This window comes from Vulpes vulpes, chromosome 13 (genome assembly GCF_048418805.1).
Source record: "Vulpes vulpes isolate BD-2025 chromosome 13, VulVul3, whole genome shotgun sequence".
Lineage (NCBI taxonomy): Eukaryota > Metazoa > Chordata > Mammalia > Carnivora > Canidae > Vulpes > Vulpes vulpes.
Window position 1 is genome coordinate 125376065 of NC_132792.1, and position 23812 is coordinate 125399876.

At 39.5% G+C, this 23812-nt stretch overlaps 2 long non-coding RNA genes across 2 annotated transcripts in view; one reads left to right on the plus strand and one right to left on the minus strand.

Moving 5' to 3' along the window:
* LOC112923529 (uncharacterized) overlaps positions 1-23812 on the minus strand; it is a 107682-nt gene that overhangs the window by 51831 nt on the left and 32039 nt on the right. The window lies entirely within an intron of this gene.
* Positions 19980-22483, plus strand: LOC112923530 (uncharacterized). The gene is made up of 2 exons (XR_003235691.2): positions 19980-20492; positions 22051-22483. It is a non-coding gene; the product is annotated as an uncharacterized lncRNA (long non-coding RNA).

The following is a 23812-nucleotide window of genomic DNA, read 5'->3' on the forward strand; positions in this document are numbered from 1 at the left end:
GAGTGGCCTCTCAACATGTGATCTGTGTTATATCTCTTCTTAGAATTGCTCAATGAGGGGCACCTGGGTGGCTCAGTCACTTAAGTATCTGCCTTTAGCTCAGGTCATGACTTCAGGGTCCTCGGATCAAGTCCTATGTCGGGCTCCCTGCTTAGTACAGTCTGTTTCTTCCTCTCCCCCTGCCCCTCCCAGCCTCTCATGCTCTCTCTCTCTTTCAAATAAATAAATAAAATCCCCTCCCCCCAAAAAAGAATTGTTCAGTGACTTCCCAGATTAACTTTTAGGACAAAGACAGAACTTCCCCTGGCCCTAGACAGTCTGATCTCTGCCTACTCTCCTGTTTTACCACTTACAGAGTGCCGGTATGTAGGAAACCCTTAATATTTGTTGAGGAATAAATATGCCACATCTAGCTGCTGGTCAAATGAATAAATTAATTAATACATGAATAGAAAAATGAGTAGCTACCTTCCCCTTTGAAGAAGAATCTCTATCCACCAACAGAGTCTTACAGGGGTCTTCATGCCATGACCACAGACACAAGGCTCTACTTAAAAATTAGGTTTTACTGTGGTCCAGTATTCTGGATCTCAATTTGCTTCTCTCATTTTACATCTAACTCTTGGCTTCCTTTTCACAACCCATCCTGGCAAGGATTCTATCATCTCATGCATTTATCTTGACACACAATCTTATTTATCAGGACTTAATAACTGAGCAGTCTTCTGAATACATTGTCACTCTCTCATTGCCCCTACACCCTCCAATGTTGTCTATTCCCTGGGCCTCCTTTCCTTCTTCCCATGTGGGTGTCTGCCATCTAGTCTGCCCTACAGCCACAGGACAGACCAGCATTGGACAGACCCACATACAGCTAAGGCCCCACCAACCGCATAGACACTAGTTCAATATCTTTTGGAAAGATCCCGGACTTGGTATTTTCACTAGCTCTCCAGATAATGTACTGTGCTGCATCTGGGCTACAGCACCTACTTCATACCTTCCAGGAGTCCATCTGCTGGTTCTCTGCTTTCAGCTGTGCATCTGCAAGCCAGGATGCTAACTTTTTCTAGTCTAATTAGATAGTCTAAGGAAATAGCTGTCTGTCTGATACAGTATTTCTTGAGCCATCAAAATGTTGTTGAGCAAAGTTTCATGGATAACATAGGCCAAATTTTAGCAAAGGTCAGAATTTTAATAGAACAAGTAGGCGGGGATCCCTGGGTGGCTTAGCGGTTTAGAGCCGCCTTCAGCCCAGGGTGTGATCCTGGAGTTCCAGGATAGAGTCCCACATCAGGTTCTCTGCATGGAGCCTGCTTCTCCCTCTGCCTGTGTCTCTACCTTTCTCTCTCTCTCTCTCTGTCTCTCATAAATAAATAAATAAAATCTTAAAAAAAAAAAGAACAAGTAGACAATAAGACTCATTCTTCAGGCTATACCATGTATTGTCAGAAATACATGGTCATTTTATACTTTATTTTTTAAAATATTTATTTATTTATTTGAGAGAGTTGGGGGGGAGGGGGAGGGAGAGATTCTTAAGCAGACTCCTCACTGAGCACAGAGCCTGATGCAGGGCTTGATCTCATGGCCCTAAGATCATATCCTGTCATACACTTAACCAACTGAGCCACCTAGGCATCCCATGGTCAGTTTATACTTTAAAACTCCAGTTATCACTGACATAAAAGAAAGTCTTATGTATATATTAGCATAGAGTTGGTGCAGTATGAGTGCTCAAAAAATATTTTTTGAGTGAAGAAATAATTCAATTGCACTCCCCCTTACTAAAAACCACCCTCTCCAAAAGTTGTATTACTGGATTGCCTTTTGAAATCAGAGCTGGCAATTATACAGATGGATGTCCTCACAAGCATGTTCCCATTTTCTGAATTTGGAAGTTGAGAGCCAGGCACCAAACAAACTGAATCCTATCTGCCTCAGAATGGAGTTGCTGGCTGGGCTCGTGTCTAGGCTTCTGAGATGAAATATTAATCAGACCATTGACTGAGTTTGGAAAAGGTCTCTTTTTGTATATATACGGTATTAAAGTGCACTTAAAATCCAATGGCTTGCACATTTTACTCCAAATGTCTTACCAATTGAACACTGGAATAGCTTCGGTTGAAATCAAATAAATATTTCTTTCGTATTGGGAAAGACAAATGATGATATGTTAAGACTGAATAACAACAAAGTAGCATAGAATCCTGACACCTTCCTCTAAATCTAACTCTGGGTGGAGACCCCACAGAAGTGATTGAGAGGCCACAGCTGGAGGACTCCAGAGCTGAGCTCCACAACTAGGATTGGAGCAGTGTGGTCTGGAGTTGGAGAGGGCCTGAGCCACTGGATTCCTTCCTCCCTATGGTTCTCTTCCCCTGCATCGCATTTATCGGTGGAAATTATTTTATGCAGCAACATTAGCCCATCACCTTGGGAAAGTGGAGCTGAAAAGGCCACATGAGGGCAACATCAGTGCCCGTCAGAATAGGAAACATGGGAGAGAGGCAGGCAGGCTGGCAGGATACTGAGCATCTTCTCCTTGCTACTCACCTGCAACCACCTCTCCTAGGACAGAAGTACTGGGGGTGGGGGAAGGTTCCCTAAGGAACAGATGATGTCTATAGGAGGGAACACAGGGAGTGATTGAGCAAGTCAGCAATAGGAGATTCTGTATACTTCGAGGAGAAGCCTCACTCTCCAAACCTATTTTAGGCTGAAAAGCACAACGAAAGTTTTCTCCCTTTGCCTCAGCAAACATTGGTAGTCAACATAGCTGGGAGTCCCAAAGAAGAAAAGATGAACTCATAGAGAAAATACCAAAACAATTGTTCCAGACAGAGCAAAAGCAACAGGAAAGAAAGAACAATAATTTTATACAGGCATAATTAGTAGCCTCTAACATAAAGGGGAATCATCAAGTAGCTATGGAGGTAAAGCTATTAGAAATACTATATACAGAAAAACATAATTTTCCAAGTGAAGGATTCCATGGGTAAATTAAATATCAGAATGGATATGGCTGAAGAAAGATTTGGTGATCTGGAAGATTAGATAAAGAAAAGGAGACTGAGAGCAAAGAGGCATAGAAAGAGGAAGTAAAACCATCACTGTCTGCATAGTAGGGTCTCTAAGGAGTGAAAAAAATAAATTAGAAGAAAAAAATCTGGAGAGATAATTTCCCAGAATTAAAGGGAGAATGTTTACATTGAAAGGTCTCATACAGTGCTAGACAAGATCAAAGAGGGTGGGGGAAAAAAACATAATTGTGTGTTTTTTCACCACAGTGAAATTGAGGAACATCAAAGCTAAAACAACATTCATTCTAAAAGCTTACAGAGGGAAAGAGCAGATCACCCTAAAGAAACAGGAATCAGAAAAAGAAAGAAAAGAAAAGAAAATATTAGTCTAAATAAGCTAAAGGGCCACATATTATATGATTCTATTTATATGAAATGTCGAATAGGAAATCCAGAGACAGTGAGTAGCTTAGTGAGGGCCAAGCGCTAAGCAGGGAAGGCAAGTAGTGAATGCTAATGGGTACAAGGTTTCTTTTGAGGAGGCAATAAAAAATGTTCTGGAATTAAACAGTGGTGATGAGTACACGACTTGGTGACTATACCAAAAACCACCAAATTGTACTCTTGCAAAATAAACTTTAAATAAACTCAGAAATACATTAAGAAAGTCGAGTTAAAACAAAAAAAGCAATAATCTACCCCTCCCTTCTCCCAAAAAATATCTCTAACATTTCAGATTTAAAACTCCAGACAATAGCAATGTGCCAGGAGGAGAGAGTGGAGGAAGAAACAAAAAGCCTACTAAGAGCTTTTTTTCATTCAAGAGGAAGACATAAATATACAAAAGCTTTAAGCATTGATAGTGAAAAATAAACATAAGTAAAAATCTAAATAAAACTGGAGTAACCACCAGAGAAACGGCATTATCAAGTCTGGTTGAGATCAAGCATATATATATATATATATAATACATATATATATTATTTTTGACAAATTGCTTTCCTCTTATTTCCTTTTCATATTTAGTAAATATATACAAGTAAAAATCTATTTCGTATTTATCATAAACTAAAATATTTTCTGTTTATTTTCTATGTATATTTTTATAGAAAATATATTTATAATGCACTATATTTATATATAAATGCATTATATATTATATGCATTGTATATAAATGCATTATATACAAATGCATTATATTTATATATAAATGCATTATACACTATTATAGTGTATATTTTTAAAATTACACTTACAGATCTGTTACTTTCATGTCAAGGTAGTAAATGGAGTGTTAGAAACTTTTCTGAAGACCTTTGTGTTTGATGCAGCTGAGGATTAACTGCTCAAAACCATCTTGGCATATCACCCCGCTACCTGATATTTTTCTCATTTACTTCTCCATTTACTGTTTATTTGTTGGTTTCTCATCACTGGAGTGCAGTTTCCATGAGAGCTAGGCCACAGCCTGCTTGTGACCAGACCTATCCTGCATGCCCAGAACGTCTGGGCACGTGGGCCACTCATGAATCACGTCTGTCTGCCCATGTTACTGGCCCATGCAGAACCAACCAGAAGTGGCTTCTCCCAAAGAGCCAGGCCAGTTCAGCTCTGAGTCCCCACAAAATAAGGATGGGAGGATTTCAAAGAGCCCTGGCACTGTGGCCAGAGACCTTCCACCAACTATAACAAGAAAGGAGCCCCTCTAAACACTTAACCAATGTGGAGGAAACCTCTTTGGAACAAGGGGCACTGAAGGAGCTGTGGGCTTCACTGGCTTTGCATTTGGATGCAGCCTCTGCCAGTAGGCATTGTTCTTCTGTAGAGGCAGCACATGAAGAGTCCCCGACTGTCATCTCATCCTAGCCACAAAAATCCTGTCAAAACCCTGCTGAGAATGATAGAGCTTTGGAGACAGACCAGCAGAGGGAAGAAGGGACTCTGAGGACTGCCTGCAATACTTTCTCAGCAACCCATGCCATAAAGAAGGCCACTCTCGTTACACAGGATGAGAACTCCTTCCTAGAGCTTGCTCTAGGGAATGAATGAAAAAAATTTCAGATGTCTAAGGGTTACACCATCAGCAGTCAATAAACACCTGATACATAGAAGAAGAATGAATGCCTACTCCAGTGCCTGACTCACGGCTGTCATTCAATTATAGGTAGCTCTTAGGGAGAGAGAGAAACAGAAGACCCAGATCTGAAAGATGAGGGTCAGGAACAGCAAGGAACTTCTGAGGGTTCTCTACAATATTTATGAAAATAGATGTGTATAAAATAAATTCATTTTGGGGAAACATATTCCTTTGATAAAGTGATTTCTTGCTTGATAAAACATTCACCATACATTTGCATTAAAAACTAAACCTTTTTCAAAATAGCATTTCACATATCACAAATTTATTTACATGTCACTTTCCTGAGCAAATTTTTTACTTTGATTGAATCACATCTGTATTAATATTTTAATAATATGGAATATGTGATTAAATGCTTACTACTTCACTGGGGGAAATAAAAAAATAGCCTAATTACAGCAGGAAGGACTTAGGGCAGGCATGAGGAAAAACACATTGATATTAAGGACAACCATGGAGACAAAAATTCCCTATTAAATTTGTTATGCACACCTCTTCACATAAATTTTTAAAGATACCAAATAACCCTCTGACTTTAGTGGGCTATTTTGGAATCAAGAGAGCCAATTAGGGGAGATCCCTTGATATTCACAATTTCTATATTTTACAAATGTACTTCCGATTTCGTTATTGCAAACTTTTAGATCAGAAGGGAATATGAATGGTCATTTAATTGAATCTTAGCATTTCACAAGTGGAATATGAGACCCCAGGAGGCTGAACTGATTTTCCAAAGGTTGTGCTGCCAGTTAACCATTCATTCAGGACTGGATGCAATTCTCTAAAACACCATTTCAATGCAGTTTCTACAGCATTGGGTGATAGTATTACCACCCTTTTATGCTCTTGCATTACTGTTCTCTGAAGTCTTAATTCATTCAGCTACATTCTCTATATTAAATCCAAATTGAACCCCAGACCCCTTCCCTTTGCAATCTTCCCTGCTCAGTGTCCACAGCCCACAATTGCTTAGTACCCTTTTCATTTTACTTTGTTGGAAACATAGTCTTATTTGGTACGAGCTGTAGTTCTTCCAATATTACATCCAGCAGAAATATATTCCACATGTTTAATAACAATACTCCCAATATTTGATTATAGCAATAAGGTGTTATAGGTGTAAAACATGACTTTTACCATCGAAACCATGATTTTTAGAAATGGGAAGAGTAGTGTGGGAAAATATTCTCACCACTGGTGAAAAATCACGTTTTCACAGGGTTTGCAAACAGGGAAATATTTGTGGTTTTGTCTCATATGTTTTGCTTTTTTTTGGCAAAAGCAAAAGGCAGTTTTCTTTGCAATAAAAACGGCCTTTCGTTTTCGCCAATGCTTCACATCCATTTTTGCCAAGCAAAAAGCTGTTTTCCCAGGAGAAAACAGCTCAAGCTGAAATAAAAGTGAAGCACAATTTGTAAAATTTCCCTCTTTGAAAACAAAAATCACACCCTCAATGCAAATGCCACCTAAGGGGCCTCGCACAGAGAAAGATAATGGGAGAGCCATGGTTAAAACATACATATAAACAAGCTTTCTAATAAATACCAGAATAAGCCCAAAGTCAGAGCCATGGTGAAAACATATATATAAACAAGCTTTCGGGGCAGCCTGGGTGGCTCAGCGGTTCAGCGCCACCTTTAGCCCAGGGCCTGATCCTGGAGACCTGGGATAGAGTCCCACTTTGGGCTCCCTGCATGGAGCCTGCTTCTCTCTCTGCCTGTATCTCTCTCTCTCTCTCTCTTTCTCTCTGTGTGTGTGTGTGTGTGTGTGTGTCTCATGAATAAACAAATAAAATCTTTAAAAAGTTTTTTTAAAAATAAACAAGCTTTCTAGTAAACACAAGATAAGTCCAAAGTCATACGGGTGGAAGTTTTTATTTTTAAAATTTTTTTAAAGATTTATTTATTTATTCATGAGAGACACAGACAGAGAGAGAGAGAGGCAGAGATACAGGCAGAGAGAGAAACAGGCTCCATGCAGGGAACCCGATGCGGGACTCAATCCTGGGATCGTGATCCTGGGATCACGACCTGAGCCGAAGGTAGTCACCAAACCGCTGCACCACCCAGGCGTCCTGGGTGGAAGTTTTTAAATCATGCTCAGAATTACTGCAAACAGTCCAGTTTTCACTATGTAATCCAAATGTGCCTCAAGAATACCTCTTAAAATGGAGCTTGTTGGATCCACCTGTCCCAGTTACTCTGGATGGCTTCTGTGCTGATAAAAACATCTTACATTCTTTTAGTATACCATGATCATGTTGATACTTAACAAAAATACGAAAATTAGAAAAAAACAGGCATTACCTCCAGCTTATATAAGCTAATTAGACATTTAATGAAGAGGAAGGTGCTGTTGGCTTGGCTAATGGCTGGCTTGGAGGACACTGAAGCTCACTAGTGCTTTTTTACTAAGGTGACCAAGGTGCCAAAACTTGGGTGTGACCCAGGTGTTATGACTCCTTCTTTGTGCTTTACCCTAGGACTCTTTGTAGTAAATTCCAACCAGGAGTTCCTTATGTGTCATGGAATTTGATTTATTTCTGTTCTACTTCATTTTGCTTTGCATTTTCCTATGTAATATGATACCTGTGTATCCTTTGAAGTATCATAGCATCTTCAGCCGGTTATTCTTACTGTTAGAAAGACAAGCCCTATAGAAAATTTTAGTTTTGAAAAAAAATCAGAAGTTTCCAATAGCCATGTCAATTGCAAACAGATGAGATAGCAATTGTCACCTTTATAGAAGTGGGCCATTTATTACATAGAAAAATAGAAAGAGGGATCCCTGGGTGGCGCAGAGGTTTGGCGCCTGCCTTTGGCCCAGGGCACGATCCTGGAGACCCAGGATCGAATCCCACATTGGGCTCCCGGTGCATGGAGCCTGCTTCTCCCTCTGCCTGTGTCTCTGCCTCTCTCTCTCTCTCTCTGTGACTATCATAAATAAATAATAAAAAATTTAAAAAAAAAAGTTCCAAAAAAAAATAGAAAGATTGAAACCATTTTTAAATAATAGCAATGTTTAATGAGCTATTCTTTGAGACTTAGCCTCTGGGGAAATTTTTTATTGAATGTATTCAAACAAAAGCTGTAACCAGATTGCAAAATGACCCTCAAGTTCTTAATTTGTTTAAGATAAAATTACTGATTCTAAAACTCTACATTTATCAGAATTATTATTGTATAGCTTATTATTTCACACTTAAGCAGTCACAAAAAAAATGAGTAAGTACTTTGCATAGATTCCAACCCAGATGTGAACACTTCGGTAAATCTCACTGGTTTGCCAAAGACACATCTCTGCTCTCCCCTGCTATCTGTCCCAGTCCTAGCTGTCTTCTTTGAACAAGAGCTCAAGTCATATCTCTTTTGAGAGCATCATATTTCTCAAGTCTTCCACCTTTCTCAATTTCTCCGACCAGTTGAGTTCATGCTATAAAATTTACCATGGTATCACAGAACTGTCATCTTAAAAATGGTAAATATCATATGTGTATTTGCTATGTCAAAAAATTAGGGGTGCCACCTGGGTGGCACAATTTGTTAAGTGCTTAACTCTTTGTTTCAGCTCAGGTCACATAATCTCAGGGTCATGAGCTTGAGCCCTGCATCAGACTCCATGCTCAACTTGGAGTCTGCTTAAGACTGTCTCTCCCTGGGCAGCCCAGGTGGCTTAGCACTTTAGTGCTGCCTTTAGCCCAGGGTGTGATCCTGGAGACCCAGGATTGAGCCCATGTCGGGCTCCCTGCATGGAGCCTGCTTCTCCACAGGCAGGCCTGTGTCTCTGCCTCTGTGTGTGTGTGTGTGTGTGTGTGTGTGTGTGTGTTTGTGTGTTTGTGTCTCATGAATAAATAAATAAAATCTTTAAAAAAAAAAAGATTGTCTCTCCCTCTTCCTTTGCCCCTACCCCACCAACATACACTCTCTCTCTCAAATAAATAAATCTTTCTTAAAAATTAGGAAAAGTATGAGTTTATGCTAACCAAGGCCATGTATAAGTCTAAAGAGCTTAAAATAAAGCATTTATATAATTGCTCCCTTAAAAATTTTAACTGTATAATTGCATATTGCTTGAGCTACTTCAGACATGTACATTATTTATTATATCTTCCTAACTAGATTGATTGTAAGCTTCGTGAAAGCTTAAACCATGTCTAAACCTTCCTAAGTCCTTTTCAAGACTTATAACAGTGCTGTGACACAGCAGATAATAAGTCAATAATTATTGATCCATAAAGAAGGATTTAGTTGGACACACCTCAGTTTGATGCTTCCCTTAAAATTCTAAATAAATAGTGGAAAGACCACTACTTGCAAAGTTACACATCATTGCATTTTATCTCAAAAATCTCAATTAATATTATTTAGCCACTTTATACTTTACCCATAATTACCCACTATATTTGTAAAGAGAAGATTTCACAGAGGCAGAAATGGAGCATACCCTCTGGTAGTAAACAGCAATTTGCAGCAACTAACTGTAGGGTTGGTACCTTGGACAGCGCCTCAGCATCAACGGACTGAGTGGCATATTTGATTAAGTGAGCCTTCAGAAAGCAAACAACGAAGAAAAGAGGAACAGGCAGGGACAGGAGCAGCAGGACAGTGATATTCAATTAGTGCATTAGTGCACTTCAGAAACCCCTAGGGCACCACTTGGAAGCCCTGGGCTTCCTGTCTCCTTGTATATCACGGGAGGCTGGGGGCTCCCCAGAGTCTACATCAGTCAGATGATGGCAGGACATCTGGAGCATGTCTTCGGATGCTGGGTCGCCCTACATTGACAAGGGGAAGAGAGGCAGGGCCAGCTCCAGCCATGTGGCTCTAACACTTATATGCTTCTTCCCTCCAGCACACAGTGTGGAAGGGCCATCAGTTCAGCAAGGGCAGGATGGTGTCTGTCACCCTTCCCTCTCCAAAGTGAATGTTAAGAAGCTGACATTTATCAAAATGAACAAACACCTGCTGCCAGTGAAGTGTGCCCTGAATAAGGACACATAGAAGAGCATCTAGAGAGTTTATGATGAGAACCAGGGGCTCTTGAGACAGAGTGCCTCCAAATGCAGGCTTTCACTCACACTGTGCATGACATTTTATTACAACTAGCTACAGCCTTGAGGAAAGGAAGTCCATGATCTTGCTGTGGGGAGATAGGGGAAATAATATGCAGGTTCTTCTTGAAATATAGCCCAGAGTCTCAGCCTTTTGTTCCTTATTTCTCATATACAGCAATTCATTTATATTCCACTGGGCTTCTGCACATAAAATTCATCTCTGTGTGGGTGGAAGTAGCCCCAACTTACTTACTTCCGTGCTGTTCACAGAGTTATTTTCATTATTGGTACATGATGTGCTATCTCTGTAACTCACTGTACTTGGAGAAACAGTGTTGGACTCTGGAGGGTAAAATCTAGTTTAATTGCCTTAACTCTCTTGTTGCCATCAGGGCAAACATTGCTCTCCATCACCCTTCATCACATGCCTATATTGCTAAACTTGGGTCTACACCTTCAATAATAAAACTGATGTGGATTTCAGTGACTTAGAATTGACATGGTGCTAGTGGTCTCCATTTCTATCACACAAATGCAAACTGCTAATCCAATTTTGTGTGTTCCATGCCCCATGCTGAGAAACATACTCTGACACCATGCAAGACCTCAAACATAATTTCAACTATCTCCAGGTGAGGATTTGGTCTGGTTTCAGGAGACTGAGCTAGTGTTTACTGAGTGCCTTCTATGTGATAGACATTTTCACAGGTCTTATTTCATTAATTATGCCAACAACAGCTCTGGAAGTGAGTATGACCGATCTCATCTTGTGGAAGAAAAAACTGAGGCATAAAGGAGTTAAATAATTTGCCAACAGCCATGCTGGTAATTAAGCAGCAGAGCCAGGATTAAAATCCAGGACTGCCTCTTTCCAGTGTCCCCATTGGTCCCTTTCTCTCTGCTGTGTTGCCTCTCCTAAGGTGTGTGGGACCTTGGGACAAGTGTTGCCACCAAGCATCATTTGGAGTGCAGCAGAAAGCCAGGTGGACCCTGTTCAGGAAGCCATGAATGCTTTCCTTACTGCCCCCTGCATAATGCTGTGGTGCTTGCAGAAAGAAGCAGGCCTCTTTCCATCAACCCCTTTGGAGGAGGCTGACTACAGAGGGATCACTACACACTCTCTCTAGTATGTTGCTCAGGCATGGTAAGGCACTGTTGGCCTTAAATTACCACCCAATTTCCTGCTTACACAGATAAGAGAAAATACTGAGGATATCCTCAAAACCAAGATCTCACAGTAAAAAGCATGAGCATTTTCAGCCTCTGCAGGTTCTGGAGCCAACCTCTCCTGGTTCTAGTATGGCTCTGTCACTTGCTAGCAGACTGATCTTGGGCAAATAAATCACTTCCCTTTTCTGTATCTTGGTTTCTTCATCCATAAAAATGTTAATGACAATAGTATGTATTTCACAGGGTTGTGATGGGAATTTAATGAATATGCATAGCACTTACATGATACCTGGCCTTGACCCTGACCCTTAGAAGGGGCCTTTAGCTATTGCCACCTTGTGGGCAAATTTTCCCTTTGCACTTGTAGCAGTGACCCTGGTAGAGATTTCCTTGCTTCTCCTAGACCCAGGGCATGGCTGACCAGGAGTCTTTATGAGTACTTAGATTCACAAGGGCTTGAGAAATGCAATTTTTGTTTTCTGTATCATGTGCTCTGGAAGCAGGCCTAGGTGCCTTCCTTTCTATGGATTTATTCCTCATTTTAGGCCTCTGTAATTTGGGAAACGCAAGGGAGCAGTGCTAGATGCCTTGTACTGCTAATGCTCTTTGAATGAGAATGGAACCTACTTCACATCCTCCCCACTGGCTTTTCCCTGACGTCTACCATGACAACATTCCATTCTATTTCAGCCCTTCTGTAGGCTGTGGGTGCATTCCATGTTCTACAATTGTTTTACAGGATCCAAAAGAATTATTGAAATGAAGGCTCTTGACCTGAAGGACCTTCCAGTCTGTATCTTTTCGTTAGTGCTTAAATTTCTTCTTCATCTGCAAGAATCTAACTTATCGATTTGTTGTTTTTCTGATGGTACTACCCTGGCATCCGTGTGTATATTCAGATGAGCTTGCTGAAGTTGGCAACGTTTATAATATCCTGATAGCTTGATATAGTCGTACTTAAGAAACATGCATGAGTGTATTCTAAAACAATGATTTTTAATGTTCCTTTCCTCCTCCATTTCTACAAGTAAAAATATTTGGAAAATGCGCGATTCAATATTTCTATAAAATCATGTCCAACATTTAACAGATATTGGTTCACCTTTGTGGGTCTAGTATTGTTCTCAGCACTGAAGAAAATGTGAAGAGCAAGTAGGCACATCCTCTGCTCTCAGGGAACATGCGTTTTAGGGGAGGAAATAGTCAACAAACAGGCAAAAAGGCAAGATAATTTGTGTTAAGTACTAGGAAAGAAAAGGAGGAAGAGGGAGAGGAGGAGGAAGAGGGTGGGCAGAGACAATAGGGTGATATGATAGAGAGTATGTTATAGAAAAGGTAACAGAAAAAAAAAAAAGAAAGAAAGAAAAGGTAACAGCACCAGGGCTAATGGAGACTGAGTAAGTGGGAAAGTCCTTTCTGAAGCGGTGACATTTACGTTGAGACCCAAAAGAGGAGAAAGCCAGCTAGAGAGAGTTAGGGGAAGAGTCTTCTGCCAGAAAGCACAGCAAGTGCAAAGGCCCAGAGGCAGCAAAGACAGGATATTCAAGCCAGAGAGAGCATGCCTTTGTGGCTGAGGCTAGGGGAGTGGCACAGCACGAGACTGGAGATGCCGATAGCAGCCGGATGAGGCAGGGTCTTGCCACCGCGGCAACAAGTTCACACGTGATGGCAAAAGCATGTTTAGCATGTTAGCAACTTGCATCGAGGCCTCCTGGCTCCACACAGAGATCCTTCCTTCCTTTGACCTGGCGTGCTCTTCCTTCACATTTTTCAGCAGTACTACAGTAAAGAAGAAAATACATAGGGAGGAGCAAGTTTTAGAGAAACTCTGCCAAATCCAGATAGAAAGGGAAAAAAGGAAATCTTTAGTCTGAGCACTGATTTTTACAGCTGAGGTAGCTCTCATATGGTCTCTTGTGAAGACATAGATGGGTCAGTGAGGAGCAATTTAAGTTCCTTTGAGTAACAGTTTTAACTGCTTTAAAGTGAATTATAGGTGTCAAGAATGGCAAAGTTTATCTGTTAGAGATGCATCCAAAATCTCAGACATAATTGACCAATTAATTCATATAAATAACATAACTTTTTCCACTTCTAGATCTGCACTTAAAATGAGATAAGGCTGGGGCAGCTCATTTCTCTGTCACATGCAAAAAAAAAAAAAAAAAAGGAAAAAAATCAGAGTCCAGTGTTCAGAAGCAAAATATAGAGTGAAAGGATTGAAGAGATCCTTTAGATAAACTAGATATGAAAAGATACCTTAGATCCTTGCTCTGTGTTAGTTTATGCATTAAATGCTATTGCTCTGTTCAGAGAGTATCTATTTCTCCTAGGATGTGGTCCGAACTCTTAAATAGCTGATCAAACAGTCTTTAGAAAATTAATGGCATTTATTGTTAAGGTCTTCCATTTTATTGTTTGCTTTAATTTATCCAAAGACTCTGCTCTGTTCTTTGTATCATTCAAAATGAAAAGAATAAGACAATCTTCTATAGCAACACCACCCGAGAATTACTTTTCCCCACCACAGTGAATAGAAGGCAGGGAAACCTCCTGATTTAGGGATAAGAACTTTCTCTCCAGCAGATTTAATTAAATACCTAAATGTTAATAAAGCATTTGTCAGTGGATTATTTAATTACTTTGAAAGCAGTACACTCCCCGATGTTCATTTTCCAGATGAGGAAGTTGAGAATCACATCGGTTTAGGAAATAATCTGTAGGACAACGCATTTTACAATCTCTAGCCAGGAGGAAATCATCTCACCTTCTTCTCCTTCTTGTAAAACTCATGCTAATATTGTCCTTCCATGTATTTGAAGCCAGGAAATAAAGGTCTCCCCGAAGTTAGAGAATAAAATCACTTCTCTGACAGATCCTTTTAGAATGGGCTCCAAATTGCAAAATAAAAAAATACAGCATACATCTCTTCTCTGTATTTATATCTTCTGTATTTACATCAGAAGGGAATTTAAATTTAGGAAACACAGCAACTTGTATTTTAAGAACAAATTAGCCTCATTAGCTAGTACAAAATGCTGTTCCTCCAGCTATCATTTTGAGATTTTTCTTAAAATTAGATTCATCTTTCCTTTGCCATCAGAAGCCAACCCTTGGATTAAACGACAGCCTCCAGCCACACATCGAGATGACACGGCAGATCAATTGTTGCTTTTGGTCACTGCCTTTGCAGATACCAGAAGCATCCAAAAGGACTGGAAAGATAAGCCATCTGCCACAAGCACTTATAAGGGGAAGTTTTTAAATGGGCACCTCTGGGCAGAACTTTGCAGAGGAATGGGCATCCGGGGAGGGTTCTTGGGTCCTGAAAGATGAGCAGTTCCACTGAATTCTTCGGTGTTGAGGGGTCAAGGCCAGGGTGAATAGAATGGCTTTGGAATGACAAGTATGATAACAATGTAAACTCATATTTTTCCAGACTGGCGCTCCTCTTACTCCCCTAAAGAGATAATCTCATAGTTTTTATTCACAGGAAATTTTCCTATTTTCCTTCTTGTCAATTTCGGTCCAGTTAAGCTAGGGTCTATACTTTTATACTAATTCCGCTTTAATAATTCCTGATTCATAGGTTAAAGATCAGGAAAACAGCCTGAAACTTAAATGCTCCAATCTTGAGACTCTTAAGCCAAATCACACAGTCCATTTTTCTAAAAATCAGTCCATCACCTGTTAATCACTTTTGTTGCTTTATGCTAATTTCCCCCCTAGTTCTTCTATATCTGTGTGTTCCCAAGATACACAGACCTGAACAGGATATTCCAGGTGTGTTTCTGCCAAATGCACTAAATTACTCCACCTCTCCCTCATGATGTGATGTCTCTACACATACAGCCCCAAATCACATTAGCTTCCATGGCATATTGCAAACACATCTAATTTGTTGTCCACTCTCCCTTGGTCTCTCTGGCATCACTGCTTTCTGGATTTTTCCCTCTTGCTGCTTACTTTTATAGCTTGTTTTTTCCCCCTCCCAAGCATTGGGGTTACAACTGTCTACCTTAATTCTCATTCTGTTTGATTCTTTCCATATTTTTAACCTCAGAAAGCCCATGCAGCATTTTTCTTTATTCACTGGTGTGTTCCCAACTCTTCTTGATTTAATTTCATCTGTAAATCTAATTAACATGCTGTTTACTACATTTTTTCCAGGTTACAAATGGACATGCTCAGAAAAAAAATAGCACTAACAGGGATTCCCAGGGCTCTTCTCAGCACCTCTCCTACTGGGACAGCCTCAGAAAGTGCAATTAACTTTCTTCAGCTCAGGGGATGGCTGCTTCAGCCACTTTACACCATTTTGATGGACAGCTGGGTCTCTCCCCTAATCAGCCAATTTGGAGATAGAACAATTATAAAAGACAGCAATTACCGAATGCAGTCTGTCATTGTGAAGATGGAGGCTGGGAGGAGGAAGAGGAAAGAAGAAATGGCCCAAGTTTAGACTCAGATGATTAAAAAAAAAAAAAAAAAAAGATCTCAGCCCTACTGTACAGGAGGCTTCTGCAAAGCAAAGAGAGTCCTAGCTTCAAGTAGGTGAAAACACTGATTTTCCAGCAAGCCTCCAGTTCGGCACCTAGCCTCTCAGGAATCAAAGATTAAGGATTGTTTTTCATTCTTGTTGTTCTTAAAGATTCCAAGAGTTCTTTAGAATCCTGCTCTGATATTAAAAAGTTACTCTTAAGGTTATCCTTGTCTTTGCTGCTATTTTTTGGTTATAATCTAAATATACTTCACTTTGCTTTTTAAAGTGAATATAATGACTGTTGAGATCTTCTTGACAATGACCACAAACCATAGAGCTTTATCCCTTCATTGCTTCCCCTTCAGGCTCAGAAATTTCAAGTTCTTGATCTTTCCCTCAATTTGCTTAAGCAACTGTCTCAAAAGCACCATATGTTTTTCTCCATATCCAGTGAAAAGACCAAAAGTTGGGGTCCTAATCAGGGAGAAAACATTATTTCTCAATTTTAATGGTCATAGGGGTACCTCGGTGGCTCAGTATGTTAAACCACTGACTCTTGATTCCCACTCAGGTCATGATCTCAGGTCGATCCATGCTCAGTGCAGAGTCTGCTTGGTATTCTCTCCCTCCATCCCTCCAGGGGCTCATATATGCATGGACACACATGACTCCTCTCTCAATCTCTCTCTCTAATAAATAAATAAATGAATAAAACCTTAAAAGAAATTTTAATGGCCATAGTCTTATTAGAAGATTAGAAAAATATCCTAAGAAAAGTAATATGTACCTCTATTTAAACATGTATTTAATTAGGAAGATTTCTAATTCAATTTTTTTTTTTAAGTATGGAAGCCAGAGAATAAGAAAGGCAATTCTTCTAAAAAATTGGGTCAACGGCAGAAGTCACATTGAAGACTAGTGGAGCTTCATAAGGAAATTCCTCCCAACACAGTTTTGGCATTTATCAGGAAGGACAAAGTACATAAACTAAAGGGGTGGTTGCCAGGGCAAACTTTTTCATATTTGAGGAAGTAAAAATCTTAGATCGAGAAACCAAGGATCTTACAGGTATTCTATAAAAGCCTGTACCTTATTCCTCTCCAACTTTATTCTATTTTCATAAAAGAAAGGAAGAGAAAAGAAGAACATATAAAAGTCCAGCACCCCTGCGAGCATTAAAAGGAGGAAAAGGTTTTTAGTTGAGAGATGCAAGAGGGATGAGAATCATGGCAGTCAAACGTCCTCCTCCAGGTAAACAGGAAACAGACTGTACAAAGCTTTTGACCAAAGATCACTGGAACCTAGAAGCAGGCGGAGCACGTTCAAACTGGAAGCTTCTTCAGCACTTCGGACAGGCCTAGGCTTCAGAATAATCAAAGCTCTGCGGGCAGCAGTAAGTGAAATTCTTTCTTTCTAGACAGAATGCAGTAAGTTCAAACTGGATTTAGCAGTGATCCTGATGAAAGTCTTTGTCCTTTATTGCTGATGTGGCCTTGCTTACGACATGTGACCTCCCCCAGCTCAGCTCTCTCATCTGTTCAAATGCTCTCTCCCACAGGGCAGTAGCCACCATCTCATCCCACAGGGCAGTAGCCACTTAAACTTCACGCAGAAATAAGACATTTTTCATAATTAAGGTTTTAGAAAAACTTGAAATGTTCCACTGTTGCCTGTTGCTGAGAGTGTTTATAGATACTATGAATCACCACTGGAAAAACACTGATTTTATATTCATTAATCCTAGACCAGTGGCATTAACACTTCCATTTTCAAGTAAATCAGGAAACATAAGAATTAAAAATACTAAAACATTGGAGATGTCTGTTAAATATGTAATTGCATATACCTCTAATTGTATTTATCTTTAACAATCTATTAAAACAATCAAATTTAGTATGTGGTTTATCATAGGCTTTCAACCTGAATGTTTATAGTTTGGACTCAGGTGTCTCTACATATTTTGCTATATTTCTATTTATTCTTTACCAATGATCTACAATAAAAAAAACAAATCATACCACATTGAAATTATCGATTATTTGACAATAACAATGATGAATTTCCAAATAATGAATAATAGAATAGTTATATTCATTTAGCCATCAGCATTCCTGAAACCACTGGGCCAATCACTTGTAGACTGATTACATATCAATGAACAGTGGACCCAATTTGGTCACAAATATGGCTGAAATTAACCAGACTACAAATATTTAGCAGCAGTTGTAGAACTGCTAACTGATCAGTGATCTGATCTACAATTATTCATTGGTCAGCCTGCAACTGGCCTATGCATTTGGACATAAAAAGCAGGTTATAATCTAGATTTAGACTCCCACAATATATATGTATGTTATGGAAAAAATTCCAGGGGTGTGTGTGCACTTGTGTTGATGGAAACTTGATGTTGCCCCTTGGCATTTCCCTAATAAAATTAATATCAAAGATTTTTTGTTAACAATTGAAAGACTCCCTGATGATTATACAAAGACACTGAGACATCCATATGTGAAAAGAAGCTTGAGAATTGATTAATATAGTCTTAGGGATCAAGAGTATATGCACCTGAACTCACCGACCAGTCTCAGTATCACTGAGAGTGGACAACCAGACACTGTATGCTCCATGGTGCAATAGGGAGTAATGACACAGCATCAATGATAAAATATTCCTGCCTAAGCTGGACCATGAATCTAATCAAGCCCACAGCTCCAAATACTGACATGGGGGAAATACAGAGATAGGGCTAGATCAAAAGTCTTTACAGGGAAGCAACTAATCAAATTCAGAGTGAAGGCATACTAAGGACAAATAACCTGGTTTATCCAACTATCAATGAAATGAAAAGAGAGGGATTAAAATAAGCATAAGAGACATAATCAGGGACGCCCAGGTGGCCCAGTGATTTAGCACCGCCTTCAGCCCAGGGCGTGATGCTGGAGACCTGGGATCGAGTGACCTGGGATCGAGTCCCACGTCGGGCTCCCTGCATGGAGCCTGCTTCTCCCTCTGCCTGTGTCTCTGTCTCTCTCTCTCTCTGTATGTGTCTCTCATGAATAAATAAATAAAATCTTTAAAAAAAAAGAGAGACACATAATCAGGAGTCTATTTGGGACCTACTTCAAGCAAGCTAATGGTATAAACACACCTCTGAGATAAGTAGGAGACTCTGAAGATGGACTAGGTGGGATGAGGTCAAAGAAATATTGTTATTTTTGGCCACTGTGTTTCAAAAAGTTGTGCCTGTCTCTTAGGGATGAACAGCAAAGTATTTCAGGGTGAAATAACATCCTGAATTTTCTTGAAAATACTCCAGGAAAGGGAAGGGGGAAGTGTGAGTGGATGACAAGGAGAAAGAAGCAACAAAATTGGCAGAATAGTAATAATTGGTGATGGACACCCGAGAGCTCATTATCCTAGTCTATCTACTTATTTTTTAAGTTTTTAATATTCTTCTACTGAAACATATTTAAAACATGAGTAAATGTATCTACACTTCAATTAGTTGTTTATTCACATAACACAATGATAGTTATCAGCATAATCATTTTGGAGAATCAATCATGGCTTAAATCTGGCTGGTTCTACATTACAGGTCGCCAATAATAGCCCACTAACGTCCATACAGGACTACTCTGTTTCCATAAGGAAAAAAAAAAAACCACCCCACCTAATTCTTACCTGCCTCTCCTTCCCTCCTTTCCCGTCTCTGACAGAGTAACAAGAATAGGTCATTTTATAGCATGTTTTTGCATCTCATCAATCAGAACACAGTCTTCTGCAGGGCTGGGGCAGGAAAGCTCTGCCTTCACACAAACAAGCTTGGTGCCCCACCCAGTGTGCTAGTGGATGCTCATGACCCCAAAGAGGAGCTGGGGCTGATGTGTATTTAGGGACCATCGGGACCATGCAGGGAAGGTGGAAGGAGATCACGTCTGAATATAATAGTTCCTCAGTGCTTGAAATTAATATGTAAATTTCCCCTGGATTTTTGTTCACATTTATAAGTGGCTTTGTTTTAAATAATATGCTTAATTTTTGTTTACCACCTCCCTACCCTAAGTCTAGCCAAAAACTGTATTCCACGTTGCCACGTGCAGAGAAGAGAAGCTACCCCAGGGACGGTGGAGAGGCATAATGTGGAGCAACTGTTTGAAGGGAGGAATGAAAGCACATCCTGATGTCTTGGAGCTAAGAGAAGGAAAAGGATATTTACATAAGATGAGATGCCAATAAATTGGAAAGTTCAATGTGCTTAGAAATAGATAGTGGCTGGGACAATGATAAAGGAATCACATTGCTACAGCAGATTGCATCTTTCATGTTTAATTTTCGTTTAATTCCTGAGGAAGGCAGAGGCTCAGAGGAATGACTCACCCTCATCCTCTTCCTTCAGAAACACTCCTGCCGACCCAACGGACGCCAAATCCTGGAAATACCCCTATCTGTTACGCTCCTGAATTGATCGTTTTTCATACGGCATTTATTGATTAGAAGCAATATTCATCTGAGGTTCAGCCATGAAGCAGTGTTTCAAACCAAGCGAGGAGGTACAAGGTGGACATTTCCAGCCTGTTTGGCTAGGGATTCATCTGTCATCATCTTTGTGCCCGGAGAGAACAGTAAGCCCTCTTGCCTCCTCCTCTCTTAGTTTCTCTATGTCACAAAAGTACAGTTAGAAAATTAAGGTATTTTATCTGTTTGAAGCAGAAACATTTTTTGTCATCTCAGTCAAGAAATGAACTAACGTTAAGTGATAGAATTCAAGTTCTGAATAATAAGAATAGTTTAGCTGGGTTCAACATGAGGTTATAACAAAGCAGAAGTAATGGAAAAATTGAAATCAAATATGCCTAAATAACTTTACACAGTTGTGGGTTTCTTGTTTAAATTAACCATAGGTAACAACATGCAAGGGTCATCCGGAAACAAAGACAGTATGTTTTTAATGACCAAGAACCTGACGTCCAGTTTGAAATAATTAACTATTACTGTAGTAGTTTCCCAAAAGTCTCAGAACACATATAAAACATTCACAGTGTTGCACTGATAATAACTAGAAGGTGGTTTATTATGCCGGTTTTAGTTTAATATAAGCCGGAAAACCTAAAGAAATTGTGGGTTTACTTGAGGATAAGGAGTATATAACATCCAACTAATCTTTCGCATCTATGATTTCCCTGGGGGAAGGAAGCTGGCTAACATGTATGTGTCGAGTTTGAGGCTTTAAGGAGGGCTGAGACCTAATCCATTTCGTTTCTTTCTAATGGAAGGTTTGTCCTCAATAGAGAAGGTAATTAGTGATTTTTAAAAATTCGGAATATTGGTATTTCTTAGACCCTAGGTTCATTTACTCATCAGGAATTTATGGAGCACTCACTATCTTCAAGAGAATGTGCACATAAATTTAAAAGCCCATTACCTAATCTTTTCTTATGTTTTTATTATTTTATAGTTAGGTAATACTATTTAGCTTTCCCATAATATGAATAGGCTGTTATGACAAAAATAGAAGAAGAAAACGATGATATTTCTAGCCACTAACAAACAAGTGGCTTTGTTCTTTCAACTTTTCATCTGGTATTAAATGTCATTGCCCAAAAGATTATACTATATTGTATTTTTAATTCAAGCCCAAATTATAGCATTTTAAATGAAATTAGAGCCAAGTCCCATTGGTATTTGAAAGTGGCAATTCATGATTTCTCCATATTATGTATTCCAGCATTTTTTTTTTTTTCTGTTTTCCCAACCTGTTCTGTAGACCGGTTTCCAATTCTGTACCATGTCTTCAAGCGTGATTCCACAGGAAATTTCACATAATTGGGGAATAGTCCCTGTATTTCAGAAACACATCGCAGCTAATTTGATAACAAATTTCACTTTAAATGCAAAGTGTACTTTTATTTCCAAAAATCTGACCTTTATTTCCCACAAAACTCCTATGAAGAAATTCCATTCATGAATTTTATCTATGTCTGAACAAAAATATCTAATTGCTTCTCCTATGAAATCTGTATTTATCAATTATGGCTTTCTCAGGGAAATTCTAATTTGCAAAAATGCTCTATATTCCAAGCTTTAACAGTTGGAGGTAGATGTCCTTAAGGATGGAGGGGAAAAAAGTTCTTTTTTAAATGGCACATTTACTAATTATAAAATGCTCTTATCGCTTTGCAGCCAAAGCCAAAATGAACATGTGCCTTGTACGAAGAAATCCCAGGATTGTCACAACTTGTGCCAGCTGTTGAGGTTATGACACCTGTGCCAGCATCGCCAGCTCTGCCCACTGTCATCTGTTCCAACTGTTCCATCTGCACTGTTTGTACCAATTCTCCCATTTCTGCATCTGTACCTTCTGCAGAAACGTTTCCAACAATGCCAGCTGTGTCATTGGTGCCAAATATGCCAGATGTTCTATTTGTCCACCCTGGGCCAAATCAATGCAGTTCTGTGCTCATTAGTCTTAGCTGGTAGATTCTATTTTACAATTTTTTGAGATGTATTTAGATTGAATCCAGGCAAAAATCCCCTTCACAACAATTTCACATCTCTCTATCTATCTTTTTGCCACCCCAACTTTACCTAACAGAATAAAGTTGGTCAATGCTGTCTTGATCGTATGAAACCCATTCTCAAGAACCCATTCAACATTAATTGTGGTAGGGCATCTCCTACAACATGAAACGATAAAGAGGAAAATACTGCAGAAGCCCCTGAACACAACAATAAATTGGCAAAGTAATTAAAAAAAGAATAACTTTGTTCTGATAACCAAATTGAAAATGCTCAAAAATCAATATGTCGAGCTGATTAGAGTAATCTGTGGCATAATATTCTATTAAGCTGCCTGTTTATTGGTCTTTTAATTGACAGAGTTACACATGTGGATTGATGTGTGTGTCATACACTCCCATTCTCTGCGTTCTGCTCTGCAGAGTATTAGCCAAGGGTGCACCCGGGTGGTAAGGCCAGGCCTTTGGCCCTGGCCCTTTCCCAGTAGAGCTAAGCAAGGTCAGAAGCGTGCCCTCCGGCCAGAAGCTAACTCTCTTTCCTCTCTCAAATGTCAATTTTACCAGTGCCAACACAAACCGTTCCTTGGGTAACAATGAGCTTTCATCTTTAAAGTTGAAAAAAAAAAAGTATTTTCATAGTCTCAACCTCAATATTCAACATCACTGCAATGCAAAAAAAAAAAAAATATATATATATATATATATAGAGAGAGAGAGAGAGAGAGAGAGAACTTTTTTCTTTTCTCTTTTCTCATTTAGGAAAGACTTTTTTTAAGGAGCACCAACATTGAATCTCCAAACATTAAACCAGGTTCCTTCCTCCAAAATGGTTTTCGGAGGCAGAGGATGAGCCAGAGTTTGTCATTTGAAAACTGATGCTCTACCAGGAATGTGACGTCCAGAGGACAGCATCTACCTCCTTTTTTTTCAGCTTGGATTATTTAACCTGACCTTTCCAATGATGAGAGTTGCATCTATTCACTATGCTTCAAAGCATTGATAATGACGTTCCTGACAACAGATAAAATGGCTTGCAGTCACGTCCAAAGATTTGTACTCAGTCTATACAAGTGACAAGCTACAGTGAGGAAATGCCTCAACAACTTTATGAGGCTTCCAAATCCACACAGAAAACACTAAGCTGTAACACAATGCATCACCAGGTTACCATAAAACAAATGAATTTGTCTAGGTCCTAGGCTAAAAATCCTGGTGACATCATTTCTTCCCAGATAAAGGTGGACATGCTGACGATCCAGCCCCACATGGGCCATGGTCTCAGGATATGCCAGTACTCATATACAGAAAGAATACCCTCCATTCAGTCACACTTTTGCCTTAAAAGGTCAGTGATTATTTTGTCACTGTCCTGAGTCCTTTGCTCCACTACACAAATTTGAGCTGTCTCTGATCTTTTCACCTCATAC